This window comes from Paralichthys olivaceus, chromosome 23 (assembly GCF_024713975.1).
Source record: "Paralichthys olivaceus isolate ysfri-2021 chromosome 23, ASM2471397v2, whole genome shotgun sequence".
Classification (NCBI taxonomy): domain Eukaryota; kingdom Metazoa; phylum Chordata; class Actinopteri; order Pleuronectiformes; family Paralichthyidae; genus Paralichthys; species Paralichthys olivaceus.
This window is the reverse complement of record NC_091115.1, coordinates 8,478,801-8,494,902: the sequence shown is the minus strand read 5'-3', so window position 1 is coordinate 8,494,902 and position 16,102 is coordinate 8,478,801. Positions and strand designations below refer to the sequence as shown.

The window sequence follows — 16,102 nt, the reverse complement described above, 5'->3', positions numbered from 1 at the left end:
GGATACAGTTAAAAGGGGAGACTTGCAAGAAAGATTTAAAAAAACAAATGTTTTAAACCGACGCAGCAGAGGTGGACAGATCCTAACTCTTATCTCCTTATATGGATCAAACCCAAAAAATACTCTTTATATCCCTTACTCTTACAAACTCTTCTGTCATTATCTTTAAACTCAAGCTGAAACTATACTGATCTGTATTGTTAAAGTTTCTCTTAAGTACTTATTTTGAATATCTGAAAAATTGTACCTCTGAAGATTAATTTTAAAAAAGCAAGCTAAGAAGAATTTGTGACTGGTTGCGTAGAGGCATGAACAAACACCATATAGACTGTATATAAAGATGGACAACTCATCTCCTCTTCCTCAGACTATTAAGGAATGAAGCCAAAATTTCCTGGATATGGCTGCTGCCATCTTGGAGCATTTGGAGCCAGAGTCTGCACAGTAACGATCGGAAGATGGAGCCACGGTCACAAGTTGCACTGATACATGTGCTCGACCAATCATGAGTCAGTCTCTGCTGTCAATCATGTATTTCACCCAGTTAATAGCATCAAATAAATAATTAAGACAGATCAGTGTGATAAGAACTCTGAGAAAAGTTATTTTGACATGTACTTGCCTTTTAGTTCAGTCCATGTCCTATCCACGATCATGGAGGAGGCAGGGTTTATGACTTGTACTGCAGCCGGTCACAAGGTGGTGATTGAGATGCTTTGGTTTCACTTCAGCAGCGGCTGTCATGTCATCCATCTTCCTGTTCTGTCTGATGATAACGATCAATCCAAGCCTGCAGAGCCAGAGTTACAAGAAAATCAAAAAATGTTAAATGAAGCTATAAGTCATGATACTTTAGTCGAATAACACTTTTCAACACAATGGCCTTTACATCTCTGAAATGAAAGTGAGATTTTCTTTTGAAAATATGCAGAAACACTCTGTTGCTCCTCTGGAAAAAGTCTCAGAATGTGTCCTGAATCCCTTAAGATTATCCAACTACATCTGCTCTGTAGCAAAAAGTGTCTTAATTTCTCTTCACATAACAGAGGACCCTTTAAAATATTTATCAGCGATGTATCACTGCGCTCTGTTCTCCCAACACATCCTACACACCCCTCTCTTTTCCCTCTCCTCTCTCTGTTGCCGTTTCTTTGTCTGTTTCATCCAAAGTGTTATACAACGATGACGACAACAGCCGGCGTCCTGGATCTGTGTTTGGGATATGGACGCAGGACAGGACTGTTTATACCTCCTGCAACAGAATTAGCTGTCGTTCTGGAACACTGAGCAGATGCCAGAAAGCTTCCGCAAGCACCAAAAAACACGACGGAAAGCTTGCTATTCCCTCCCACTGTTTTGAGGTGGAGGTCTTGTTTCTCTCTGTATGTGTCTATATCTTGTCAGGAGAGAAAGTGAAGGTTAAAGAGATGCGAAGGCGAAAAACTGCAAAGAAACAAATGGGAGAAAAAAGGCAAATGTGTGCTGTCAAAAGGAAGAAGAGATCATTTATACTTGAGTTATACTTGAGATACATTTTTTAAATCCTCTTTTAATGTGCAAAGCTTCAATTGTTTAAACACAAATGGTTAAAATGACACATTAAGCATTTTTTTTACCATTATTTTGAAAGTCTAAAAGCATTTGTGTAATCACATTTTCAGGCAATTACTGCCAAATCAACTGCTCATTTGCACTTTGAATTAAATCCACCAGCGATCCGTCATGTTTCTCTCAGACAGAGAATGAGAAAGTTTAATTATGAGCCGTCTGATGAAAATTGAGGGATTGTTCACTTTGAAATGAGCCACGATTCAGTCTTTTATCTGTTGTCTCCCCTGTCTCCTCCCTTCTGTCAGAGTGAGTGTGGCTCATGATTTACTCATGTCGTGGGGACCTCAATCTTTTTGCACACTCACATTATGGGGTTCCAGTCCTGTAAAATAATTCATTGAATTTAAGGGGAAGTCATATTTTGAGGTTCGCCAAGTAGAAGTTATGGTTAAGGTTAGACTACATCTCCAGGACATGAGTGTAAGTCAATGTAACGTCCCCTGAAGTTATAGAGACATGACTTTGTGTGTGTGTGTTTGTTGTCCCAGAAAAAAAGCTGACAGGCGATGTGCCACTCATTCTGTTAATTTCCCCAAAACTGTTGGCCCCCTGCCAGCTCACTCACTCAGCCTCAATCAGCCTCAATCAGCAGCGTACTTCTAAAAGTGTCTGCAGCCCAGACTGTGTGTGTGTGTGTCTGTCTATTTGTTGATTTATTGTGTGACTGCCTTCAAAAGCCTTTTCCCCCCCATTCAACTTCCCATTGTAGCAAAAGTCTTTTCATGGTCAAACACTGAGAAGTTCTGATCCTGTTTTTTCACCGTCACTTTGTAATCTCTTTTATTGTGCTGCTATTTTCAGCTCTGCAGGAACAACACTAGGCCTTGATTAAAGTTATACAACAATGTACTGTAGCATGGATGCATTGTGCACACTGTAGCGTCACATACAATATTTAACGGATGCTTTATTCAGATAAAAACCTTGAGTTGCTTCCAGGAAAAGCAAGAGAAAGTCTGTTTCTTTATAGGAGTAAATACTTTCATATAAATTAAGAAATGCAATGAGTCAGTATAAAGGGTTTTAGCATGATGAGAGAATATCAGTACTGTCAGCACCAGCAGCTGCCAAGCAAAGTGGGGATTAAAAAAAGGGGCCGGGTTCGGAGTTTCTTCCTGGAGCTGCAGGTTTTCAGGTTTGTTTAGACACTCTCCCACCTTTCTGTTTTTCCAAGAGCGACTGGGCATTCATTAAAAGCAGGAAGTCCCAGCCAAGCAAATCTGGCTGGGCCAAGTTTTTTTTCTCATCGCTCATTATAAATGGTTGCTAGGTTACCACAAAGTTAAGTTGCCATCTTTCTGACTTTTTTTTCTGTTGTGTAGCTTCCATTTAAAAAGACAAGGCATTGGTAGCCACTGTATGAAAGAAGTACAAGCATTTGGAATTTTATGGCTGCATAATATGCCATTACACTACAAAATTAGCAGCTATAGTTAGTAGCTGTAAGCAGAAGGTCGATTCCAGTTTAGTTTGATTCCAGCCTTCCCCATTCCGCATACTTTAGTGTCCTTGGGCAGGATTTGACTTGATATTTCTTAAAGAAGTTTGGTTTTTAATGATCAGTCAGCCATTTTTGCTTTTGTATAGTTGCAGTACGTTTGCACATGCATGCAAACACATGCAGATAGAAACATGCAATCGTGCAGACAAGCCCTTGCAGACACTCATGCACATAAATGCACACAGGTAACAAACTCACAACCCAGGAGCCGAGGGGTTTAAAGCCTATATTGCATTTCAGTATTTACTGAGAGAGACTTTTCATTTTGAAGCCTGTACAAAGATATATTGAGATTGTCCACTGGGAACTGCTCAATAATATCCCACCCTCTCTATTTCTCTCTCTCATCCTCCCTCTCTTTCTACACCTCTCCATCTCCCGCCTCTCCACCCAGTCATCGCTCATCTTCTCTGAAGCGCTATCCTGCCCCCTCATACATTTTAATAGTGGCAGTTTGATCCGACTGGTCAAAGAAAATAAAATTCAAATGCATCCACTTGTGTTGAATAAATACATAATTTAGCAACACAAGTCAAGTCGTGTTCAGTGTTGTGGAAAAGACAAGATAAATATTTTACTTTCTGAGGAGTGGGTAGAATGGGATTTAGTCAGAGATGAGATTCTGAGTCATGTGTTGCTGCCGACGTTAATTTAAGTAGAGTTTCTGATTGAATCTTCATTGGTTCTCGGTCTGCAACAGAGAACCACAGCCTTTTCATCACAGGTCCACAATTTTACCCAGAAGACGCAAGAAGATTGCTTTGGAAAATGAAACACTGAGCATGTGGTTGATGGAACCGTCACAATTGAAGCAAGAACTGCAGCAACAACAATTTGTTAAAGCAATGATAACAGACTGTATATAAAGATGGACGACACCAACACACCTCCTCCCACTATCCAGAAATGAAGCCAGAATATCCCAGACACAAACGCTGTCATCTTGGACTGATGATTGGAGCAGGAGTCTGCACAGTAGCAAATGGGGGGTGTAGCCACAGTATCAAGGCCCTGCTCAATCAATAACAAGTTCTACCTAAAACAACAGAAACCGTCTTTGAGAAAAATAATTTGTGTATTTTGACTTTTTAGTTTAGTCCAAGTCCAATCCACTAACATGAAGGAGGGTTTTAAGAGCTACACGTATAAATGACAGTGTTTTGGTTTAAGTTGTTGAATGAACATTACTTTTGAAACAACAAAGTTAGCCTTTTGGCATTTTGATGTTACCAGTCATCTCAAAGTTCTACAGAGTCGCTAACAAGGCTGAAGAAACAACACTGCAACAATCCACCTGCCATCCTCAAATTCCAACTTCTGCTGATTCAAAGATAAAGACCTCAAGACAGATGACGTGCATGTAAACGAGTGAGGAAACAATAATGTCTACAAAGAGTAGAAAAATGTTGATCACCTCAGACGACGACAGAGAAAACATGTTGTCTTGAGGTACATTTCCAAAATACTGGTTGCTATGAGTCTGCCCAGTAGCACATGAGCACACGCTCAAAGATGATTGCTACAGACCATGTTTATGTATAAGACAGAATGTGAGTCACAGGGTTGAAACCTCATCCTCTGCCCATTTCCAGTCGACAAGTCATTTGGATGTGAGTTAGGCTGCTGAGAGCAGGGGCACACTGTGTCACTCGGTGGCTCTGTCCTCTGATTGTCTCCTTTGTTCTGCTAAAGGAAAATTTCTTGTCCCTTAAAGCCGGGCCTGAACTGAAAATACACTTCAAAGAGAGATATTAGACTCCATCCATGGCTTTAGCTGTAGTCATTTGTCTGTGGAATGAGGATTTGACATCGTCGCAAGCTCCTCTAACTCTCACGGTGAGCATTTCGCAGATGTTTTTGACCGAAAGGAAAATTGTTCAATGCCCGAGAATAGCTTTTTAAAATGTTTTTATATGAAACTTTGAAATTAAATTATGTGATGTTAAAGCATTTTGTCCAGCGGCTGCTTCGTCAATAACTGATCTGTCACGTCAGTGGTGCAGCAGCTGAAGAAAACCTGAAGTGAAAATGTACAACAGAAGCTTTTGCTACAGCCATTAACATAGAATTGTACAGATGGGTCATAATCACTATACTTTTGTGTGTGAAGCCTCCCACTTTCCTGGGGCACCTGATTACTCTTGTTGCTATGGATACAATTCAACACTTCCAGTCCGCATCTCATGCCAATTAAGGATATATTCAAGTTACCCAGAAAAAATCCAAACTTACTATTCACTGCACTCCTGCATGTTGCATTCAGTGGTCGTCGTGAGGCACTGGTATGAAATCATTTCAAGTAGGTGAGTGGTTGAATTAGATTATTTCTTCTTACATGTTTGAGACATATATAGATGTGTCGAAAAATATAAAGACCGACAAATAAGGATTTTGAGGGCTGATGCAGATACAGATATTAGGGAGTTAAAAATGACTAATATCCACACATTGGCCAACATACAGTATATAAGAAACTGGCAAAGATGTTTTATCAAACACATATGATGTAACTGAGGCTTTAACCCCTTAAAATGTATTAAAAATAATTAAAAAACAAATACTACTAAATATATAGAGCTTGAAAATGAAAATAATGTTTTATGTAAAATGTTAACAAATGCTCAGCTTTTCTGCCTTGTTGATTCTGTAAAATGAAAGTTTACATATTGACAAACTTAAACAGCCGTATTCAGCCAGCCAATAAATCAGTTAAGCTCTAATAAAATAGAATGTATAAGTATTTTAAATATACATGTCGGGAACATTGTAAAGACAGTGTGCTCGACCAGGTTGAGGCCAGAGGACAGAGTTTAAAATCCCAATGGTGCTTTTTCTTGATTTATCTGTGTTAGACTTGCAGCTATACAAAAAATATCTGACTGTATAAGTTTATTTCTTGAGCGGTGGGGATATTCTTCATAAACCTGCACTGCACCTTCTGCTGTATAAGTCTGGTAGAGGGGGAAGCAGACGCTTGGCTCAGCTTTAGGGCTCGAGGATCCTGAGCAGAGCAGCATACGAATCGGTGAGATCCCCTCTTAGGATGCTCTCCACAGAGCCAGAAAGAAAAAGGCCCGAGACCCATACAGAGAATGAATTTCTTCAACTTTTACGATGTGGTGAAGGAATGCCCTCACTTGCCTTGTCAAGAAGTCTGTGTGCACATAACATGTCGGACCATGTCAGATTCTTGCTGCTCTGCTGCTCGCCTCAGTTATGCTGACATTCAGTAAACGGTTGTTGGCTTCGCACTAAAGTGACAGATCCCCCCCCCCCCCCCCCCCCTCCTCCCCTCCTCCTCCTCCAGGTTGTCTCTCTTATGATTGTTGTTGTTGGCCAACTTGAGAGCCTATCACACCTACTGCTTATTTCACTTTTTTCCATGAAGTATGCTGTACACAGTATCACTGTATAGCTGAACCGATACAATTCTAAAATAAAATAAGCCAGTGCACAGAAAGACAGAATTTTAAGTTATAAATAGTTTAAAAGCACAGAGTACGACATATTTTGACATTGGCCCTCTTCAAACATTCAAGTACTACATTGTTAATATTTTCTATTGGGCTCAAATTTCTTCAGAGGGATTCATGACCTTTAGAGCTTCTAAAAAATAAGTTTCAAAAAGTGCCAGAGTGAATATATTGCTCAATGTTTTCCCGAAAACAAGCAGCCCTGATATTTACAGAAATAGACTCTTGACTTGAATTCTGGAGCTTGAGATGTGCACATTGAAGGATCTTAACATCACCATTACCGTGTGTGTGTGTGTGTGTGTGTGTGTGTGGATGCACATGCATAAGTGTGTGTGTTGGGTGCGGTGAAGCAAAAGACCTTCACCCCAAACCAAACATGCATGCACCCCCCCCCCACACACACACACACCACTTATCAGCTTTAAGTGCAATGAAAAGAGGCCTCTCTCTACCTGCCGTCACTTTCAATCTCAGAGCTTTGAGCCGCTACTTTGTTAAAGCTCTGCGGCTGACGAGAATCCGTCTAACTTCAAAGGTCTTCTCTCTCCTCCTCCTCCTCCACCAGGGCCGAGTCTGAACTGCAGGTCGGCACATCAGAGATGGGCTGTTGAAGAGAAATGACAGAGTGGACGATGACTGAAAGACTCAAATAAAATATGAGGATGTTTTTTTGCATTTTATGGTTTATGTATTTCAAACAGTTATTAGTTATATTAATGACACACATCTGTTAGGTTGTATTTTTTGGATCTTAACTTCCAGTTTATATTTACTTACACAAAAAGTGACGCAAATTCAAAGTTTAGTTTGACCGGTTCAGTTATTCCTCTTTTTTTCTTTACTACTGTTTAGATGCTATTGAATCCTAAATTATTATAATCTTAAAGCAACAAAAGTACTAAAATATCTGACAGTGAAGATTCAAACAAGTAACAACATCATTTTACTACAATGCCCCAAAGCATAATTTATGCAATGATCATTTTTAAGATAGTTGAATGTGTCTCAGTCCTCCAGCGAGGAACAATACCACATTTGAATTCTGGCTGTAAAATGATGGAAGGCTGGCAATTAAGTTAAATATGCAGCCCTTCAGCAGACTGTGATGGTTTGGCTCACAGTGCAGGCACTATCAGACTATTGAATTTCAACTCAGCCAATATTTGATGGATTCTTATGATTAAGTTTCAAAAAGAATGAGGGTATAAGTCCACTTTTTAAAAAAAACCATTGGAGGAAGTACGAATAAAAGAAAGTAGGTTTATTGTTTTTACAACCGGGTGTCTGGATTACACACATTGGATGTTTTAGAAAGTGAGGGGCATGATTTAATTTCATTTTGAGATATTTGAATTACAGGCTGTGAGAACACAATGTCCGCGGCAAATGAAGTTCTCTTGTTGTTAACACTGCTCAGAAAATGCTTGTAGTTACAGAAAGTGGGAGAGAAATTGGAAAAATATGCAAATGAGTTCTTGTCCGTGAACCACAGTTGCTCAAAGTAAGAAAACTTATACTGTACATGGCTCAACCAGGGAGTGGTTTGAAAAATAGATTTATGTTTTGTGTTCATTTTACAACATGTTCACTTGCATGAATCACACTAAAACAATACATTGTCACCAATGTATAACAATGTTAACATTTGAACACGATAGACTAAAATAAACTACCTTGAAATGTTCATTACCTCTGCAGATTATCCTTGTTTTGGCTCAGAGCATTTGTGCTTTGAGAGCTTTGTCTTGGTTTAGCTCCAATTAGGCTGTCCTACTCGAGATTAAGAGATCAGAGGAGAAACTCCCACTAACATCCCAGGTTTTATGTCAAAGGCTCTCCACTCTGTACAAGAAGTCTCAGACAAAGGAGACAGATTCTGGAAAGCCTCTTAGATGTGAGTGAAAGTTCAGTTTTGTTCTTAGTGAATCAACAAAGTTCAGCCTGACATGTATAAACACTTTGGTTTACTTCCCCATGAAGTGCTGTGAAAATGACTCCTGTCGACGACTGCAGTGCACCACCTGCCATAGTTCTATAATCTGATTACACATGTAACCACTCCACCATGAATAAAACTGATTACAGTAATCAGCTAGTAGAATAATGTATACTACAGCATAAAAATGTCATAGTATATTCATTCTTCAGAAACCTCACAAAAACATCATCACATCCTGCCCAGTTATTTCCTGACTCTCTAATGTTTGGTCACTTTCTGCAACATCCACTGAGCCTCCATCTACATCGCTATCAGTGAAGAGAACTGTGCAGAACAGTAGACACTGTATGCATGAGAGCACCCTGAGATTACAAAGCACACCCACATCCAGTCCCAGGAGTTACAATTACAAACACTGTCAGACTACATATACTCATCTCTGAGAGGCAATTACTTCACTAGCTACACAATTTCACACTGTGACAAACTGCTGTCTTCATTATTTTAGGCATCACAACTCAGTCACACACAGAGCTGTATAGCTGGAATACATGGCAGGCCTGTGCAGTCATACTGTGTTGCAAACTGAAAAGATGCTTTATTATCCCTGAAGACATGTATATAAAGAAATCCGCAATTCTCTCAGGATTAATTCAATAAAGTGTTATTGTCATTTCAGGGGAAACATAGCAAATGGTGATTTGATAACTGCTGTTGATGGATTTTCCATCTGTTTCGCCCTTAAATTTCATGAAACAATGGAAGTTTTTTTACTGGGCACCAAGCAAGAGTGACTGCTGCTGTCAATCTGTACACTAGAAATCAAGTTTGTTGTGTTGTAGCGTTGACGCTGCAGAGCTCGTCGATATTAGGTGCATTGTGCCCTTAAATGAACTAAAGTCAGTGCACCTGAGGAGATACAGAGTGCTGTGAAAGCAATATGTGACAGTTTATGAGTCCATACTGGGCGGTAAGACTTGTAGCATCTTTAATTACACTGAGCACAGTAGTTGTTTCTAGACACAGCTGGATAGTGGTGTTACACTGTGTTTCAACAGTTCTCTCCAGCAAACATTCATTGCTGTTCCAGGTCTTTTCTCAAAATATCAAACTGTCTGACATGGTAACATTCAGAAAAATACAGATCAAAGGAAAAGGATGACAGGTTGTTTTGGATGGTTGGCGTTACTGAAAGTTAAAAAAAGAAAAGCCCTTCATCTAATAGGCACTATAACTGGCTGCTAAATAACATGGGAGTTGTTTCTCATTAGTTGTGTCCGTTGAGTCGAAGGCTGGTCTAATACTGTCTGATAGAGGCAGTTCAGAGCAAATAACTTGTCCACCCTCCCACTCACTGGCTGCCAAAATAATAGGATGTATGGCTGCCAAACAAATAGGGGAATTTGTGCGTCTGACTGACTTTGTTTAAAATTATGTTGGGCAGTGTGAACCGCATACAAAAACAGATTAAACAAATAAGCAAAAACTGATTTAGAATGAAGAAAAACAGCAGGTGTGGGTTTTGTTAAGAGAGTCTTGCAACAGTGCACTCCAAACAAAATCTAATTTTGTATGACTGACTGCTTCCAGCAAATTATTGGGTGCTAAATTTTAAGTATGTATTTGTGAAGTTGTGTTTTATTTGCGGCCAAGATGAGAGCAGATATCAATTCAAGGGTTCCTCACTGAAACAAGGACCATTTCGTCACCCATCACAAAGCTGTGCTGAGTTCTCTGATTCCTCTGATGAAGCATTCTTTATTAATACCTGGACAAATCACCATTATATTAGCAATCTGTTCATCTTTGATCGTAAGAAAAGAGACTAAAGTTATGTCCAATTTCAGAGGCCAAGCCGAAATGAGAGACCTAGCTAGATTGTTAGCTTCGTCACTTGTACACAATAAATCCTGGGATACAGCAAGCAGGAAATACTTGATACACTTAACATGGACTAGTGGCACAGCTGTGACGTAATGTGGTTTCATGAGGGGGCTGTTGGGCTTTGGTTTAGGGACTCACTTTACTGAACGCCCCTCTAGTTTAAATATTTGTAAAACATATACTATACTGCCAGCATTGGCAGAGAACTCACACTTTGTTCACTTGTGAACAAACCAACCGACTCTCATGCCCTCAAATAAAGAAGTGATACAGCTAACTGATACACAGCCTGCAGCAGGTCTGACCTTGTTTACATGCAACAGCGCACTGGGGGGCTGTTCGAAATTGACTTGTTATTCTGAATCCCTGCAGCACCATCTTTGGTTAAAAAAACACATCTTTGGTTCCCTCTGCAGCAAAGTGACCAGATTTTGGTGCATGAGCATCAATCCTAAAAAGAAATTTCATTTCAAGGAGTCAGCTGTCTCAAGTCTGCTCACACAGCAGGATAATCTGCACCAACCACTGTGCAGCCATCGGGAAGAGTTATGGTTGCCTATTCTATTTGAAGTCAAACTACAGGTCCTTTACTGACAGTAAAGGTTTTCTATATATTTATCAGTAGATATAGTATCAATAAACAGGCTACAATCAAATTCCATGTGAAATTATTCATCAACTTTGTTCCGTTTCTCCCAAAAACTTTTTTTATTCAGTTTAGTTTGATTGGCGATGAATGTAAACTGTGACACACACACGCACGCATGCACACACGCACACACACAGTATCCCTCTCTAGTTCTGGCTCAGTTGTTCCTGCCTGCAGTGACAGAGGGGATTATTGAAGAATGTGCAATGTTGGATTTCATGAACACACACATGAACACATGCACGCACACACAAACGCACACGCACGCACACACGCACGCACACACACACACACACACACACACACACACACACACCGTCCACAGCGGGTTCTTACTGTGCTCCTCTCTCTGAGCACCGAGAGCACTGCCTTATTTTGTCGAGAACCCACATGACACTTGGAATAATGCTGCATTTACTGTTGCTTTATCTTAAATAGAAACACAGGTAACTTTAAAAAACCATTAGAGATTCATTCATAGCTTTTTGTGCATGTAGGAGGGTCACAGATGGACACCTGCTGTGGACTTGATTGACTCTCTAACGACTTGAAATATTACCATGGCAACTCCACTATGCACGCACACACACACATGGTACAGCCTGCAGACTGATCATTAGAGTCTTGTGATCTTTCTCCTCTGTGTCCTCTCCGACCCCCTATTGCCCTTCCATTGGATCCAAGCAAATTGCCCCCCTCCCTTTATCGCATCATTCTTCCCTACATCCCCCTTCGTCCCTCATTCCCTTCTCCAGCCCCCTGATTGTCTGTAATGGCCATTTATATCCTCCCTCCCACTTATCATTTCATCCACATCCTTATCTTTCGCACTATCCTCATATGCTTTGGAACTATCTTTACCTTCATCTGTCCATCCCTTTTTCATTATCTGCCACTGCCTCCATCCATTTGCCCACCTTCCCTCTTTCCCTGCCTCCCTCCTATAGTCCATCCATCCATCCCTTCATGTTTCTCTTTTCCCTCCACCACACCTAATACCATCCATCTTCTCCAATAATTACCCAGTTGAAGGTTTTAATTAGAGAAAGAGGAGCTGGCGTCTGGAGTGGCAGAGCCCTAATTGAAACCCCAATTAGTCTCCTCTGGTTGTCAGTATGCATAGGGAGCTGCCACTCTGCCGAAAATCAGATTTTCATCAGGAGGTGAATTTTCTGAGATGATTACTTTGACTTGTAATAAAATTTATTATGGTGGCAAATGAAAAGTGCAGGCAAGAATCAGTCTCCCTTATTACTAACGGTTATAATTGCCTCAAGCAATCGGCCTCAATCTACTCTGGAAATTAACGGCAGGAAGCTGCTGCAATTGGGGCAACGTGAAAACAAAAACAACAAAAAAGTCACTAAGGTAACTTGTTGCCGTGGTGATTACCATAGTGATGGCAAAGTCGTAGGAGAAGCAGCCACTCTGGTTTTGGGGAGGAGGGAAGTGTGGAACAAATGCAGGGATTGAAAATGATTTGTGTGTGTGTGCGCGCATGTGTGTGCGCGTGTGGAGAAAGAAAGAGGCGACAATGTGTTCAGCCTTTCAGTCAGTCTGAAGCCAATCAATGGGAGCTTATCAGGATGTGCTCTGCTCTGCGGCTGTCTGCGGTCGAATCCAGAGGCAGATACGACTGAGCCGGGTCTGTCTGGGATGGACTCAACAGGGGGTGGAAGAGGGAAGGCTTAACAAGTGTGTGAGTGTGTGAGTGTGTGAGTGTGTGTGTGTGTGTGTGTATGTGTGTGTGAGTGTGTGTGTGTGTGTGTGTGTGTGTGTGTGTGGATGTGAGCATTCATGTATAATGTGTATTGCTTGATCTGGAGAAGGACAGAGGGAAGAGTGTGTGGGTGTTTTGTCAGTCAGGCGGAACATGTGTGTTAAGGGTTTGGTGACGTACAATATTTATTAGAACACAGTGAATATTCCTGTCCATCAAACTATTCACATACAAGGCTTACAGATAGCAATGGCAGATGTACCATTTGAAATATAATAGTAATAAAATGTTTAAGAATTTAATTGTTAAAACAATGTACCTTTAACTTATGACAAAGTGATCAAAAGCAGGAATTTTAATTCTATCCAGCGATTACTACAGAATTACCTGCCGACTTATGATATATAAAGCTATGACATTAAATTATAGACAGGAGAGATGCTGACACTTAACATTCATGACCATCATGCACACAGTCAGCTGTATTTTGTATTATTTGTCTGTACATAAAGATGGACAAGGTGACTGCTCCCTAAAAGTTAAGGAAAAACATCTTGATCACAACCTGTTGGCCACCTGCAGTATGGGTCATAAATCCTGCCTCCATCATATAAGTGGATGGGACATGGGCCAAACTAAAAAGTCAATTACACATCAAACAATCTCTTTTAAAGATGATTTATGTAATCGCAGGTAGTTCTTATCAAAGTGATGTCAAAACCGGCTAAACCGAAATGAGACAGTCTGGTCAACAGTGGTTTCAATGATCAGAATCAGAGTCGCAGAGCTAATGTGGGACACTACAAAAACTTTTAATGCCACTTAATTTTTTTAAACATGTACCTGTTTGGTTGAGTTGAAGCGTGATACTCCAGCATGGGATGTCGCTTGCCGGTGAAGGATCCACGTGTCGGGGCTGTCGTTGCTCAGGCGACGTAAGGATGCATTCGTCAGCCAAGTGAAGGAGCCTTCGAAATGGGACAGTCTGCGATGCAATCAGTCTGTCAGCCCCTGAGTTGAGACAGAGTTGATGGTTAACAACTGTAGGAAGCTAGTCAGAGCAGACAAACATGCTGTTTAGTTCATTTCTCATTATTACTGTTGGTTTTTGGAAGGAATCCTCCAAACTCTTTGTCACTATAGCAACTATGAATCTTACAAGAGCTCCATGCACACTGCTTTCAACATGCAGGCAAATCAATCACTGTATGCTGGAGACTTTTCATGTCAGCTGGGTGTAAACATTCCCAAAAAACGGAATGCAGCAATTATTGAATGATTGAGAGAAAGAAGGAGGGAGAGAGAGAGAAGAGATGAATAAATGTGTGTAATTGTTCCACTTAGGCTTTGAGCCAAATGCCTAATTGTAAATCCAAAGCATACTGAGTGCATTAGGTTGGGTCCTCACACTTTTTCATGCACACATATACTCACTGGGGATAAGAAAAGAGAGGGAGAAGGGGAAGAGAGAGAGAGATGAGGGGAGAAGGGTGATGGAGTAGAGACAAAATTCACAATGACAAAAGCGAGACAAATCAGGGGTAAGGGGCAGGCACTGCGGCTGGAGGGAGACAGAGGGAGAGAAAGGATAAAGGGTGCAAATCTACAGGCAGAAGTGTAGTAAAAAGGAGCTGAGAATAAATCAATAAGCATATCAGTGCAACAGAGAAAGAGAGACGGGAAGAGAAAGGGACAAACAGGCTGATAGACAGCTAATCAGAGCCCACCAGGCACAAAGACACAGAAAACATATCAAACAGAGACAGAATCAAATAGAAGCTACATTTCAAGACTCACTAAAACTCCACGTAAACCAATTAATGACATGTCTTCAATGTAGATTCAATAAAAGACTATGTTTACATGGACGTCAATATTCCGACAGTCCAGTCTATTATGGTCTTTAAATGAGTAGATAATATTTATCTGTTTCACTGTTTATATTCTCTGTTTGCACTGTATAAATTATTTAAATTCTATCTATATTTTAATTTCCCTTGTGTTTATATTGCATTGTTACTCATTACTTATGATGTCCATTATTTGCCGGTCCTCTTTGCTGCTGCAACACAGCAAATGTCCCCACTGTGCTTCTAATAACGAATTCACTTATCTTAATATAATATTCCATCCATATTCCTGTTTACGTTAAAGAAGAGCAGACCCTGATTATGACTTGCGTCCACGACATCATTATGTCTAACACTGTCTTGCTAACTTTAAAACCCTAAAACTGAAATAATTTCATGCATGATGCTACTGTAAATCATGTTTGGTGTCTTTTATTAACTCCTTCTTATGTCAATGACGCAGAATACAGTGAAAACTCCAATAGGACATTATAATGTGATAAAGCCACACTCATGATATACAGAATGAAGGCATATACATATTGCATCTTATAATTATGACCTTATTGACGTTAAGGTAATCAGAAAATGCTGTTTACACCAATTATTTCACACCAAGTCAAACACAACAAGTCATAATGTCAATGTTTGTGATATCGAACCAAGTAAAAGGTCCTGACCATTAACTAACACATTCATATCCAGTCAAAGCAAAGAGGAAATTCAGATACAGCCAGATTCATGTCCTCAACCTTGTGAGTTAATTCTTTGCTGTAACACAACTAGTTCCACTCTCAAACAGCCAAGAGACAAACGATTCAAAATTCAAAGTCCATTATTGTGGGCTTATTCGATTGTTGCTTGTGTTTTGTTTGGCTAACATCACCGCTTCACAATTTCCCCCCAGTATATTATCAGTCATGGCCAGCATTAGCTCAGAAGTAGCATAGCATTAAATGTTTGTTAGCATGGTAAGCTACCCTCATTTAACAGTCGCATTGCTTCAGCTTGTTGTGAAAGCGATCACAGCAGTTCACAACAAATATCAACAGGAGCAAGTTACTGAGTGTTTGTAAAGTTACCAGGTGTTTGTGGGACTCCAGCCTTGTGCTCCGTGTTGTGTTTCCTGGTTCAACTATCAAACCAGCACTAACGGAGTCCAAAGGTTTATATAGAGGGGGGAACCTGGGCTGTACCATGTGCGCAAACTGCAGAGGGGTGTTGCTGTTAGTGTGGGTGAAATGCTTTTGCTTGAAATAATGTTCAGACAAGATATTTCTGTAGTAAGCAAAAGTAGTGTTGTGTACAGCAACGTTTTAAGTGTATCTTGATTGATAATATTGCATAATATTAGAGTGATATTTGTTAATAATAAATTATTTCACCTGTGAGGGGCTTCTACAATAAAGCAGCCCTCCGGTCAAGCGCAGCAAGCAGGAAGTGCCAGTGTCCTGTAGAGCTCAACGGTGTGA

At 40.3% G+C, this 16,102-nt stretch overlaps 1 protein-coding gene across 1 annotated transcript in view; it reads right to left on the bottom strand.

The window, feature by feature from the left end:
- Positions 1 to 15,785, bottom strand: part of LOC109641358 (uncharacterized) — a 50,199-nt gene extending 34,414 nt beyond the window's left edge. Inside the window, exons 1-4 of the transcript XR_011240085.1 lie at positions 15,713 to 15,785; positions 13,624 to 13,791; positions 7,041 to 7,192; positions 623 to 790 (exon numbers count right to left, since the gene is read on the bottom strand). The gene's annotated coding sequence lies outside the window, so the exon portion shown is untranslated. The remainder of the gene's footprint in view (positions 1 to 622; positions 791 to 7,040; positions 7,193 to 13,623; positions 13,792 to 15,712) is intronic.
- Between the last annotated feature and the right edge of the window lie 317 nt (positions 15,786 to 16,102).